General features: G+C 49.1%; 1 protein-coding gene across 2 annotated transcripts in view; it reads left to right on the top strand.

The window, feature by feature from the left end:
* The first annotated feature begins 284 nt into the window (after positions 1 to 284).
* Positions 285 to 14,709, top strand: part of TRPC5 (transient receptor potential cation channel subfamily C member 5) — a 97,785-nt gene continuing 83,360 nt past the window's right edge. Inside the window, exons 1-2 of one of the 2 annotated variants that reach the window (XM_038122967.1) lie at positions 285 to 773; positions 2,136 to 2,186. The gene's annotated coding sequence lies outside the window, so the exon portion shown is untranslated. The remainder of the gene's footprint in view (positions 774 to 2,135; positions 2,187 to 14,709) is intronic. The other variant, XM_038122966.1, reaches the window with a different exon arrangement.

Consider the following 14,709-nt stretch of genomic DNA (forward strand, 5'->3'; position numbering starts at 1 on the left):
CTGCGTGTCGCTGTGCAGGGTGTGTGTCTGTGTGTAGGGTGTGCGGGTGTGTGTCTGTGTGTAGCTGTGTGTGTCTGTGTGTAGGGTGTGCGGGGTGTGTGTCTGTGTGTGTCGCTGTGTGTGTCTGTGTGTCGCTGTGCGGGGTGTGTGTCTGTGTAGGGTGTGCGGGGTGCGTGTCTGTGTGTCGCTGTGTGTGTCTGTGTGTAGGGTGTGCGGGGTGTGTGTCTGTGTAGGGTGTGCGGGGTGTGTGTCTGTGTGTCGCTGTGTGTGTCTGTGTGTCGCTGTGCGGGGTGTGTGTCTGTGTGTCGCTGTGTGTGTCTGTGTGTCGCTGTGCGGGGTGTGTGTGGCTGTGTGCGTGTTCGGGGCGGGTGTCTCCTGCCGAGGGGCGGCGTGTGCCCGTGAGCGGGTGCGGGGGGCGCGGCGTGTGCCCGGCCGCTCGGCTCGGCTCCGCTCGGCTCCGCTGCGCTCGGCTCGCCCGGGGCCCGGCTGCCGCCGAGGGACGGGCGGAGGCGGCGGGAGCAGCGCGGGGAGCTCCCGGCGGGGTTTTTGGGGAGGCGGCTCGCAGCCCTGCCCGCCGCCGCCGCCGGGGCGCGGAGCGCGATGCGGCGGCCGCCCTGCCCTGCCCGCCGGCGGCGCGGAGCCGCGGGGCCGCGGGCGGCGGCGTAGGGACCGGCCGGGCAGCGGGCAGCGGAATGGGGGCGCCCGGCGGATCGCGGATGAGCCCCGGGCCCGCGGGCACCCCGGCGGGTACCGCCTGACGGAGCGGCGCGGAGGTGAGCGGGGACGGGGCGGCACCGGGCGGGGGGCCGAGAGCTCCGCGGTCGCTCTCGGAACTTGGAGCCCCGAGCCCTCGAGCGCCAGGCGCGGGTGATCGGGGCCGCTCCGTGCCCGCATCCCCCGGAGCCACCGGCACCCGCCTGCCCCGGCGGGGAGCGCTGCTCCCGCTGAAGTTACCGGCGGCGGGGCCGGGCGGGATGCGGGACTGGGAGGGATGCGGGACCGGGCGGGATGCGGGACCGGGCGGGATGCGGGACTGGGAGGGATGCAGGACCGGGCGGGATGCGGGACCGGGCGGGATGCGGGGCTGGGAGGGATGCAGGACCGGGCGGGATGCGGGACTGGACGGGATGCGTGGCCGCGCTCCCCTACGAGAGTTGCCGGCAGCAAGTCGCATCCCGAAGGACGGTGCTGGATTTTGTCTGCCCTTGCCCTAAATGACAGCACGCACCGAGCACCTGCACCCTCGCAGAGCGGGTTAAATGCCGGTTTAAATTGTTATTCCTTCGGGCAGCCCTTGACCTGGCTGTGAGTCATCTGAGTGACCCACGTGCCCTCAGCATGGGAAAGGTGACAGTGATACCGGAGGGGTGTTCTCTGCTGTGATGCTTGCAGAAGAAAAACGCTTTTTTTATCGACCCCTCTTTGAACTACCAGGCATCTCGCAGTTCATAGTGTATCGAATTCTGCAGGGAACAAAAAAAAAGAAAAAAGAGCTGATTATCAAGACTCTTCATAAGTTCATTTGTTTACTATGGAGCAGTGACTTCAGTGGTCTCTTTGGTATAAAAACATTCTGCTTGTGTGATATTTTTGGTGGCATTGACAACAGATTTGTTAGTCATGGTTATGAATATGGTAATGTGCGAGTCTCCCATTAAATTCTCCATGCTCTAAGGTAACATGGTTGAACAGTCACCTACGACGTCGTGCATCCTCGAGCAGCATCACTTTGAATTCCCAGTCTGTTTGACCGCTTCTTCTTAACTTTTCCAGTGTATTGTAAAAAAATATTTGGTCCTTCTGCGGGTCAGATGCAAACCCCAAGTTTTGTGCCCGGTGCGTCTCCGTGCAAGCGAGCTTATGTAATGCAGTGCCCTGTGCAGAATGTGAGAGCTGATCAAGGAGCACAGAATCTCCCGGGTGTGAAGGGACCACCGGCATCAAAGCTGAGAGGAAGGATATTTGGGAACAGCGTTGTCTTTGTGGTGCCTCTGTGTGTGTGCCTGTCCCCACGGGAGAGCTGAGCAGGGTTTTTCTGTTCTGAGGACATTCTCCCTGATCCTGGGCAAGGCTCTCAGGCTTCTTCGGTGTTGATTGCCTTCTCCTGAATGATGTCGTGTGTCACTGCTTCCCAGGGCTCCGTGAAGCTCCTCAGAAGCCCTTGAGAACACTTTTCAGCCAGGCAGGTACTGTGTAAATGCAAATTACTGTATTGCTGCTTTAAAAATGCTTTTCAGAAGTTAAAGCGGTATCTTTAGGCAGTTCATTGGAACTTGTCGCCAAATGCCTGTTCAGGGAGCTTCAAAGCAGACTAAAGGAACTGACATTTTGACTAATACTCCCTCCTAGAGAAATCTAGTGTTGTTTCTCGAGAAAAGGCAGAAAAGCACCCCCCATTTAGGTGTTATCAGATGTGTCACTCTTTGTTCCGGCCATGAGTATTCACTCCCAGTTTCCCTGCATGTAACTTGGCAGTAATTATCAGCTGAAGAAATGCTTCAGCCCCAGACCCTTTAGTGGATGAAGACATGAAGGTGCTTCCCCTGACCACGTCCCCCTGGCCCTCTGTGAGCCCACTGCTCTCTGTGGTGGGGCTTTGCCGTTCCTCTGGTTGCACTTTTATTCTCAGGTACAGCTGGGATCAATACATTGTCAGCTAGGTGCAAGACTTCCTAGGCAAGAACTGTACCTCAGATACTGCTACAGGGTACATTTCTGCAATTAAAAGTAAAGAAAAAGGTTGAGGTGTTGGTTTTTGGCTTGGTTGTTTTTTTATTTTTGTAAAGCAGGGAAGAGAAACTGGATGGAAAAGGACTTGAGCTAGAGATTAACCTCTGATCAGTCTTAATATATCTTGCAAGTGCATAGAACATTAATAGAATTCCCTATTTTTATTACTGGCCTTCTGAGAGAATGATTTCTGTTTTAATGTGCTTCGCTCTTACTGTAGTGTATTGAAACCTCATTGGTTTTGTAATATGTTTTTTAAAAGGTGTTGTTACTTTTGATAAACCCTTCCTGCTTTGGTAGAATCTCTGAATAGCTTCTAGGATTGCGTTAAAGGTAATGCAAAGCTCAAAATTCTTTGATCAGCTTCCTTTCTGCAAAGATTTATTTCAGGCAACCTTAAAAAAATCCTTAGAATGTCAATTCTGAGGTCTTTTCATGTTGTGGATTTAATAGACAAGGTACTGTCAGCTGAGCTATGAGTCTTGCTAAGAATATGATTATGTTGTTTTTTGAGAGATGTAGTTCTTGAAAACATACCTTGGAGAAGAAAATTCACAATAGCTATGTGCAAATAATTTTTCTTTCTACAACAGATGGAAGAGCAGTCAAGGGTGGCTAAAATTAGTTTGAAACAGAATAGATTATTCCTACAAGTACAGTAGTATGATTTGTACCAAATGAGCCAAATCCTACTAATTGTTACACTGTAACTGGTGTAAATATAGAGTAATTTATTCTCTCCTTCTTTAAGAGGAGGTGCAGAACACAGGGGATTGTGAGGCTATTGGATTATGACATGCTTGCAAAAGTCAGTTTTTCCTGAAACCCAGTGGCAGAATATGGCCCCCCACTCTCATCTTGACAACAGCATAATAATATTCACTCCCTGAGACTCCAGTTCCAAATTTGCTGTAATGTGATTGTGGGTAGAGGGTTGCTGAATGACTCAGATGAATGTAGCTCAGAGTAAACAAACATGTAAATCATTTCTTGCTAGAGACAGAGAAAGGAAAACATGAGAAGAGAAGAAAAAAGCCAACCTGCAAGATGAGACATTTATAAAGTCATGTCAAGGTGCGAGGATCACCAAGTTCAGCACAGGGTGCAGGGTGCAACCATCAAAAAAACTGAGGTCTGGAGTTGCCACGGTGTTTTATCTCTGGAAATGAGAGGCACCTGTGTGGAGTGAGTGCCTAAATGCAGGCTTTGCACAGAGCAGAGTTCTGCAGTTGCTTGGGCTGACAGCCTGGTACAAAGGTGGGCAGGTTCATCTCAGCACCTGCATTTGGCACTTTTCAGAGGCTGAGAGCTGGGAACCCGGTGTGCTGCCTGTCCCAGAGAGACAGGGTGCTGCCAGGGATGGCTGTGTGTCTCTACAATGTCCAGTTTGGGGGGAAAAAAATAGCACAAGCTAGCAAATGATTCCTGAAAGTTTCTGAGCAGGAAATCCTGGTGAGCAATGTGGAATTGGTATGAATAACTGCAGACCCAGTGTGTGGTTCAGATTGAAAAGTACCAGAGCGGGTCAGTGGCTTTTAAACAGCTGTGGGTTTCCTAGTTGGACAAGCACTGAATCAGAGCAAGGCAAAGGCTGCTCTCAGTTGATTTTCCTGCCAAGGGAGATGACCAGTAAGCACAAATCACTGCAACAGAGCATCTTGCCAGCCAGCTCCTCTTGGATGGCCAGGCCCAGTGCAGTTAGGACTCCAGGGAGGATGGAGCTGTCCCTCTGTGAGGTAGCTGCAGTGACTGGAAAGCTGGGGCAGGGTTGTTATTCCTTTCAGCTCTCTGAGCGATTCCGCTTCAGTGTGTTTTCAGGGTAAGTTAGGTTAAGCTCCCTCTTGGGGAAGCAAGAAATGTGCTGGCATCCAGAGTTGAAATGAGGAGAGCTGGGGCTGGTCCCCTCCTGCTGCTGCATGAGGATCAGTTTCCTGCAGCTCTGCCTCCCTGCTGGATAACCTGCCTCATGTTCTGGCTGCTTTTATCATCACGGTAAAGAGGCTGCTGTGTTGTTGTGTGGAGCTCTTCAACATAAAAGTTGTGCTCTTCCTGAGATTTGTTGCCTTGCAAAGCAGTGAGTGGTCCCTACGTGAAGTGTGGCTGGAGGCATGGCATCCTTGCAGTGTTTTCTGTGAGGTGGTGGCTGGAAGGAGAGGAACTGGAGAGACAAGGGGTGTTTCTCTCTGCCTATGAGTAGCAGGCATACTTGGGTCCTCATGTTCTCAATTTTTTATTTCTTTAGAGCACATCAGATTTTATATGGTGTTGGTCACAGTGGCCATGATAGGGGACTTGACTTAGGCAGCAGGATGGTTTCTGCTGATGGGAATGATGGGTGTTTCTGCTCGCTCGTTAGACACATATTATTATTTATTCTCAGCTCAGTCTCTGGATTCAAGCCAGGAAGCTGCTTTGTCCTTATTCCCTTCTCCCTTCTCTCCCTCTCTCTCCCTCTTCACGTGCAGTGAACATGTTCCAGTGAGAACTGAAGCAATTTCCTGGCCCCTCTCACGTGTCCTGCATCCCTTTTTTCATCCTTAGAGAGCAATCTGATTCACTCTTTGGGAAAGACTGGCTTAACACCTGAATAGAGTCAGATAGGTTCCCTATCATGTCTGCTAATTAAATTGTAATGCTCATTACCACAGGATACTGTGGAGGCCAAAAGCATAAGCAGGTTGAAAAACATGAGGCGAGTTCACAACACACAGAGAGAGGACAGGAAGGATGAAGGTCTGGGTGTAACCTCTGGCTCCCTGGAATTCCCAGGTTCAGGGACAGCTCAGAAGGGCACCCAGACTGCTGCCCATCACCAGAGATGGCATCCTGGGATAGAAGGAGCATGGATTTAATCCATTCCTCTGTTCTCCCAGCTCTGACATGCACAGCTTGCTAAAACAGCAGTTCACTTTCTGCTCAGTAAAATAGAGAGGGAAGGATAGAGCCTATGGAATAGTGTTTATTGGGCATTTTGGTTCCAGAATGATAACCAGGGTAGAGATTTCAGCATGCTCTCACAGGTATTAATGGATTAACATAGGAAGCTGCAAGAATTTCATTGTGTGAAGCCTTACTGACAAAAGCAGTGAGAGGATGAAGCCATTTGGGGCTCAGGGCTCTGGCTGGGACAACAAGATGAAATAATTCCTGTCGCTCATTCGCTCTTTGTGTCCTGTTCATTCTGGTTTGTGCTGCATTACGAAATGGAGGTGCTGATCTCTTACCTAGCCTGGAGCTGCAGTTAATGGAAATCTCTGTATTATGTGTATTGGGGTATTCGAAAATTTCCAGGTGGAAAGACCTCCAGGTTTATATTGTCCTAACGCCCTAAAGTTGTTCACAATAGGAACAAGAGGAATAAGGATTGCTAGGATGGCAGTGCCTTGTCACCCACTTCTCCTGTGAGGTCGGGTTGGAGGCAGGGATGTGGTCAGTGACTGAATGGACAGGGGGCTGTGAGGGGGGTCCCTGAGGAGCTGCTGGGAAAGCTGATTCAAGGAGAAGCATCTGCTGCAAGAGAGGGATTTTCTAACTGAAAAGAAGAGGTTATGTGGACAAAGGAAGCAAGATGTGATCTATGGAAGAGGGCAGGAGAGCACAGAGAATGTTTGAACAAAAAGATGCAAAGTCCCTGCAGGGGCTATAGTGAAAAGCCTCTTCTCAGATCTTTCTGCCCTGTGTAATGCCATCACGGGATCCTCGTCTGGGAAAAGCAGACTGAGCCTCTGAAGAATCTTAAAAGTTTTCTTCTGCTGCAGTATCTCATTTCTTCAGCAAGAAAACAAAGATGAACTTTACTGTTGAGGGAGTCCATGAGGACCATACTGGAGCTGACTGGGCCCAGTGACTCCACAGGGGCTGCTGAAGGGACCAGGGCTGCCCAGACACAACCCTGTGCTCCAGCAGCCTCCCGCTTCCTCGGCAGGGAGAGCAGCTCCTCTGAGCTCCTGGCTGGTCCCCCATGGCCAGCTTGGATGCACAGGAGGAAAGAGGTGCCACGTCCCTGTTCCAGACAGACCCCGAGTCCCTCCTCTGTCCCATGGATTTAAGGGACAAAAGCTGAACCCAGACCAGGGCAGGGAGATGCTGTGTAGCTGGGAAAAGGGCTCCAGGCTTTTCGATTTTAGGTCTAAACCAAGGTCTAAACTTCTGCCTTAAAATGCGCATCTTTGTTTAAGTGTGGAGCTCCGTGTTTCTGGGGTGTTGGGGCAAATGTTCTGACATTTGTCTCTGGCTTTCTGTGGATCTTGAGCTGATGCCAGGTTTGGAGTGGTGCCCTCCTAGCTCTGCTGACTTCTTCCCCAGCTGCAGGGTGCCCAGGAGCTCAGTGCTGGGATCCCCGTGGGAGCTGGCAGAGGTTCGTGGTGGTCCTGCAAAGCCGCGCCTGCGCACACCCGGAGCAGCCCTGCTTCCACATTATCTCCTGCAGCTTTCCCTGCACCCTGGCTGTAACCTAATCAAACAGGCTGAGCAGCTGGTGAGTGGGAGCCTTGCCTGTCAAAGACAGGAGTATGAATATCAGCAGTCAACAAGCCATCACTTCAGCTACTGGCACAAAATGGAATCGGGAAGGGTAGGCACCCCTCCCAAAAATAAACCCACTGCTGTCCACAGGAGCCACATGAACCCCTGGCTGACTGAAATAGTTTGGGAAAAGACAGGATGAAGAGTGGCTTGGCTGAAAAGAAATGCAGCATGCTGCAGTGGATGAAAGGAAGAGAGGTGTTTTAGAAGTGTTTTACATACAAGGGCTTCTGGACGATCTCCAGTCAAAAATAGTTCATCTGCACTGGCCGTACACCTATGGAGTGGGTCAGGGGACACAAAGATGAACAGATCTTTCTGGGTTTTCCTCTGATTTTGACAAAGATTTGAATGTACTCATGAATGGAGCAAAACTTAAAATAGGTGGTTTCATCCTACAAAAATCTTTCAGATTCCTGGGATGTCGCTCCAGTCTTCAAGCATAACAGCCACCAAGCTCCCAAAGTTTTTAATTATTTATGCAAAGAGGAGCATCTAGAGAATCCAAGAGCCTGGTAGTTAATTCTCTCAGCAGAGAGCTGGGGAAAGACAAGGAAAGGCTGGGATTCATGCCACCAACACTGGTCTTTCTGTAGGGAATAAAGATCAGATTTGTCAGAGTTATTAGCTCTGCCTGGTCCCTGCTCAGGGACATTCCCAGTCCAAGGCTGAGTTAAATTCTCAGAATTTCCAGTTCTTGCCAGACTAAAGGGAACTGTGGCTCTAATCAGCCTCTTCTCTCTCACCAGTCCTGGCTATGGGTTGAATTGGTGAAAACTGAAGGGCCCTTCTGTGAGCACAGGAGCAGCCATGGGAAATGAAAAAATTCCCACTGACTTGAGCAAGATTTAGATCTGGGCATGAAGAACAATGTTTTATTTCAGATGTTCTCACTGTCCTCTGAAGGGTTTGTTTTCATTCTTTCTTAGGGCCCACTGTGTGATAGCACCAAAATTCTGGTGAAGCATTTGGGGTGTAATGAAAGAGTGATGTTGCTGCCGTGACCCTCCCGCACATTTTGGGATTAATCTTTCTCTCCTGCAAAAACCAGCTGAAAACAAGGTTCCTCTCCTGTGTCACTGACCTGTGCTGAGTAGGCCAGCTCAGGACTGTTCTGTGAGTTTGCTTTTTCAGCATCAGAGCCGTTTTTTGCTGCTTCTGCATACAGAGCTTCCCCTTGGTGAGCAGAGGTGTGTGTGGAGCAGGGACATCTGACTTGTGCCAGTGACCTCTTCAGAAGCATCCTTCTGTCCCTCCTAGAATGTGGGCTGGCTTAGCCCAGAAGTTTGGGCAGGAGTTCAGGCTCAGCCCTCTGGAAGCACAGAGTTACAGATGGGGAGTAAAAGCTGTGTGGTTTTTTGTGCTGTGACAGGCTGAGGTGGAGGGAGCTGAGGAGCTGCTGAGAGTCACAGAAGAGTGATTCCTGCAGTCCTACTGCAGAGCCCCTCTCAGAGTCCTTTAAATCTGGTTATTCTGCTTGGCTGAAGTCCTTTAACTGCCAAACTTGGAGCACTGAGGCTGTGAGAGGATGCAGTGCCTGATTGTTCCAACATTTAAACCAGGATATAACCACAAACACCTGTCCGATCTCTGCTGTCAGGTTATTCACAGCAAGAACACTGTTACACGGGGGTTTTTTTCTTGCTAATGGCCATTTCAAACCCTGATCCAGGTTCTACAAATGGCTCTGGTGTTCCTGGATCTTTGGCCAAACATGCTTTGCCAGCTCATAGATTGGACTCTCATTTTCCATGATGCCTGTAGGAGATTTTGGGCAGCCACAGGATGTGGTTCTGTGTGATCCAGACACTGATGCTTGATCCTGAGAGCCTTTTCAAATGCCCTCTGGTCACACAGGCAAGGTGAGAGCTGTTACACACATTAAGGGTGGGTTTTCCTCCCTTTCCAAGGGATCACCAGGCTTGAGTGGGAACAGCTGGGGCATGCAGAGAGCACATCCACACAGCACTGAGTCCTGGTCCAGAGCATGTTCCTGTGCTTAAATATTGAAGCATTGTGAAGAGGATGCAGAGTTGAAAAAAAGAAATAAAATTAGGCTTTCAGTTCTTGTTCACCTCCGGAAAATCTGAAGTATGTTAATGGCATTATTACTGTGCCCATATTGCAGCTTAAATCGGCTTTATGGATTGAGCCTCTTAGCGTGGAGTTAGGATAGATTAGCAGCATTTCCACCCATTTTACAGGCAAGGAAGGAGAAACACAGCAGCAAGATTGAGAAGCCCAAGCCAGGGTTCTTCCTTCCTCGAGGCTGTGCCACACAAAGCTGTCACAGAGTTCAGTTTATTAGCTCAGAAGCAAACGAACAGTGTGCTGCTAAAAAATGTGGATACATGAGGGGCACCATCCCGCTGTGTGGATTTTGTGATGCATGGATTCCCATTTTATTCATCGTTTATAATCTCCGCACACAGAATATGCCTTTGTGAGTACTAAATGGGGAATCAAGTCATAAAGAATTGAGACTTCAGATATGAAAAGTGAAAAGTATGGGCAGTTCTGCAGCGCAAATGAAGTCTTTTATAGGGAAGATCATTTATAAGTATCATGGATAACTGATGCTGCTCAGAAGTACTGGTTTGTTTCCAAATTAACCAACACATAAGTAGACCTGCTCGTGCCTCATTTAAATTCTTTCTTTACCTTGGTTTGGAACCAGAGGCCCAATCTAATGTTTTTTCATCCAACACTTTTGTTTAATCCATGTAGATCAATTATCATTATCAAGAGCTGCTGCTGAAGAGAACATCCTGCACCTGAAAAATGAAGTCTGAAAACAGCCTCCTCTGACTGCAGGATTTTCCTATCCCACAGGGATCCCCTCAGTACAGTGGAGATGCTGGAGACACAAAGGGTGTTTGAATATCAGAATTTTTGGTTGGAGCATCTTCGTTTTTGTAGATGTTTGGAGCGTGACTGCACTTTGCATGAGTGCTTGAATCCCTGAGAACTGATGGATGCTGCAAAGTGATGGGCTGTTCCTGGTGGAAACCCAGTCATCTGCTGGCATTGGACCAGCCAGGATGTGTTTGTAGCACTGCTGACAGTGCCTTTCATGTCTGGGCAGCTGAGGAGACCTTGTGGGGCAGAAAAGCACAGCTTTAGTTCAGAGGAAGTATTAAAACCCATAAGTGTGTGATTGTGGCAAGAGAGAATCCTGTTTGTGTTTGTTGTGGCCCAGGAATGTTCCACAACCTGAGCATCTTCACCCTCCAGGGTAATGTCAGAACAGTCTTTGCAGAGCCCACTCAGTGTTTCCTGCTAGCCCACACCCTGTTTCTGCACAGACATGTACAAGGCACCAGGAGATGGTCCTGTTTTGGTCCATGTTTGTGCTTTATTGGGTTCTAAAGCTCCCCCTAAGGCAGCACACACCCAAGCCCAGCACAGCACTGCTGATGCATGGATAGAGACATACTCCTCATGGTTCTCTTTTCCTATTTTTGGGTGCTCAGGAGGGCAGCTAGAGCCCAAAAGTGAGAGTGACAATAGACTTAACTCAAAGCTTAGCAGGCTTTGGGGCTAAGAAGTGAAGTTCAGTGGCAGTATGTGACAGACCAGATTGGTGGGACATGAAATGGACAGCAGTGCACAGAGATGCTTTGATGTGCTCCCAAAGCTTTGCAACACCTTCCCTGCTGAGCTGTAGGAGAGTTTTAGTTTGGAGAGTTGAGTCAATGGCATCACGAGTGCAAAGAAGCAGGAGGGAGTACAGGATAGTGACTTCTCTTTTCAGTTTTAGCTGTGCAATTAGGAGTTGTGTCACCGGAGTCTGCAAGACAAGTGGATCTGCTTAGGCAGAGTGAAATTCAGAGTGCACAAAATGCATTTGAAACAATTTGGCTCTGCTCTGGCTGAAGCAAAGTGAAGGAAGAGCATAGCACATTAATAACTAACACTAGAAAAGGAAATAGGAAAGGAAGTTAAAAGAATGGTCTAAGTGCTGTTGTGCTCCAAGATGACATATAAATATATACAGATTTAATTAGGAGGGGGTTATTTGAAATCTCAAAGCCAACTATCAGCCTCTCACTTTCTCACAATATTTTGTTACAGCCTGCTATAAAAAAGGCAGTTAATTAAAACAGATTTATTCATCCAATCATGCAGGTGTTACAATGAGACAGTGTTTCCAGAACCTGGGTATTTTTGTTCAATTTAATGGAAAGTAATAATATCATGTAGGAGGTGTCTCTAACAGGCAATATTCATCCCTCCTGCCTTGCCTGTGCTCAGTGCCTCTGCCCTGAGCCCAGCAGGCTGCAGACACTCCCTGAGATGTTGTCCTGCACTCCGTGTGTGAGCAGGGAGCATTTCCCTGTGCTTGTGTCGCTTGCCGGGCTGCAGTTGCTGATGTTGCTTGCTCAGGCTGTGCCCTGAGGATTTGCAGCTGATGCTAATGCAATCCATGAAGTGGAGTCACCTTGAGTTTGCATTTATCAGCTTCTGCAAGTGCAGACCTGCTGCTGCACTGCCACAGAGGTGTCAGTGCTGCTCTGAACCAGCCAGGACCGATCTGGGAGCTGCATGGCTCCCTGCTTGGTGCTGGGCACGAACCAGAGTGGGCAAGTGGGGTTTTCACCCAGGGAGGGGTGGGCTGTGTGTCTGTTCAAGTGGTGTCGCCTTTTCCAGGCTTTAAGGAAAGCACATTCTTGAGTGATGCTGAACTCTTTGAGGCAGTTTCCCCCTCACTCTTGTAGCAGTGTTGGTGTGTGTTTGTGAGCAGATCAGACTGTGGGATCTTTGGCACAAGGGCAGCATCCCTGGAGCTGTCGCTGCCCTTCATTTTCTCTTGTAGAAAGCTGAAGTCCAGAAAGAAATTTGGGAAACATACGGGTAGCATTTGATTTTTTTCCCACCTGAAATGTCAGCCAACTGACATTTGTTGTCAGTCACAGTGTGACAGCCCAGACTACCCTGCTAAGGGTTTGCAAGGAGCCTCAGGAGCTCTCCTGAAATACAGGGAATTCTTGGAGGAGTCCAGCTTCTTTCACCCAGGCCCCTCATCCTGTAGCTCCCCTGGAAGGTGATCCGTGGCTTCTTGGCTAAGTCAGCAGGGGTTTGGGACTGGCAGGATGATTTGCTGAGCAGGTTTTTTGGCTTCAGAGAACATCTCACTTATAAGTGGGTACTGTTTGCTTCACCTGACCCAGCACATTCAGAGTGAGTTCGAGTGCTGCTGTCATTAAAAGCACCACAGAAAACTCAAAGTACAAATAAAGGGAAACTGGCTAATAATCCTCATATTAAAAAAAAAAAAAAATCCCACCAAAATCAGTTCTGAGGTGCAGAATATACCCTTAGCAAAAGATTTGACTAAGGAAAATAAATCATCCATGACTGAGCGAGGGTGGACTGTTCTGAGACACCTCAGGGATGAAGTAAAATCGAGAGAATCAGGAGGAGAAATGAAGACTTGAGGTAGAGAAGCATCTGCAACTTGGAATCCCTCCAAATTGTACGCTGTGAATAAATGCTCTTGGAGCCTCAAGGCCTGGCCTTGGGGATGGGACAAGGACTGCAGTGCCATCCTCCCATGGCAGGGGAGGCAGGACTGAGGGGGCAAATACAGCAGTGACTGCTGCAGGGTGGGATGCACAGCAGTTGCCAGGGGCAGTCGGGTCAGCAGCAAGCAGCACCTTTAATTATTTTAAGATAAAGCTGGGAGCAAAAGCAGGACAGAGGGAAGAGCTGTAGTCACCATGATCATATGGGTAGGGCCCATATGGCTTCTGGCCCTCCTCCTCTTCATCATGGAAATCCAGGGGAAACCAGTGGGGAAAAAAAGCAAATTTGTCCATTCAAGGAACAGTTTACTAACAAACACAAAATGCTTGGATTCGTCCATAGGTGTGCAGAATCTTTGCTTCTCTTTTGCCAAGGTTGGGATTAAATGCATGAGATCTTTATTTTGGTTGGGACTCAGATGTTTATCAGTTCTTATCTCTGTTACAGTCTCACAAACTCTGAGTTCTGCAGCACTTCACTCTAACAAACTAAAAACGGAGTCCCATCTCTCTCTCTGCAAGGCTTTTTAAGGATAAACTGTCCAAATAAGAAATGACACCTAAATTATTTTTACTTTTAACCCAGTAACCAACCACCCATGCCCTGCAATGTGGAGTTTTTTTATCCAACTACACCAAACCACCCAAACCCATGGAGAAGAAGGAGAAGAACAACCAGCCTCTGCCCTAAAACCTCCATCTTGCTTTATACATATGACTATATTCTAAACCCTTAAACTCTAAGTTTTCCACCATGTGATATTGCACACTTCTCTTCAAACTCCACACCCACAATCCCAGTGCTGCCATTCCATTTTGGAAGCCTTCTCCACGGCCTCAGGTCAATGCAGTGTTCTCTTGGGGGTCAGTGCCTGGCAGCACAGAAAGTCTGAAACTCTCAGCAGCCAGGGTTCCAGCACATAGGGGACCCTTACTAGGCTGGCATGGAAAGAGTTAATTGCAGGACACTCTGAGTATGTCTTCTAGGAGAAATTCCTCAGTGCACCAGGATTGAACTGAGACATTTAAGAGCTGCACCAGTTCTCTCTCCAGCTGGAGCACCCCCTCTTGCTGACAAAAGATGAGTTCCTTGCCCTGGGATCTGTGGGATGAGCAGTGGCAGGAGCATCCCTGGCTCACTGTGGGGAGAAAGAAAATACTTGTGCTCACATAGATAGAGCCAAATAGGTGAACAGCTGACTAAGCACTACCTCAAATCAGGGCATGGGTGGTGTCTGTTGTTTTCCATGCTTGCCTGTGGAGAAAACGTGGCTGTTGGCTCCGTTCTGCAGGGCCTGGCTGCAGGGGCTGCCCAGGAGAGCAGTGTTTGTGCTCCCCGGAGGTGCTTGCAGCTGGTAAAATCCACTCCTCCATGTTTTGATCAGAAATCAGGAAAGGTAGACCTGAGGTGCAGTTCTGGGAGTGTCTTGGTTTGAAAAGCCAGGTGTCTGCTAAGGAAGGCAGGAGCTTCCCTTGAAATGGAAAATATAAACCCCCTCCCTCCAAATTGTTATAATTTTGAAATTAAGGGGCTCTCAGGCAAAGATATGGGAATAGGAACAACAGTTTAATAGGAAAACAAAAAATACAAATGCAATAGTACAAACAAGCAAATAAACCCCCCTGCTAGAGTCAGAGCAGGAACTGCCCCGCTGTGGGTCAGGGTGGTGGCACAGTCCCATTCCATGGTGGCTCAGCCTCCTGCAGGGCAGCTGTGCTTCTGCTGGAGCAGGGATCCTGGACAAGGCTGGAGTTCTCCTCTGCAGCTCCAGGGCTGCTGGAGATGGGCCTGCTCTTCCTCTGGGAATGCAGGGCAGAAGAAAGCTGCTCCTGTGGGAATGCAGAGGGCAAAGGCTGCTGTGCTGTTCCCAAAGCTCAGATTGTATCCAGGTGGGAATGCTGGGCTCCTGCCCTGGGCAGAGCATCTCCC

This window comes from Motacilla alba, chromosome 4A, assembly GCF_015832195.1.
Source record: "Motacilla alba alba isolate MOTALB_02 chromosome 4A, Motacilla_alba_V1.0_pri, whole genome shotgun sequence".
In the NCBI taxonomy this organism is placed as follows: domain Eukaryota; kingdom Metazoa; phylum Chordata; class Aves; order Passeriformes; family Motacillidae; genus Motacilla; species Motacilla alba.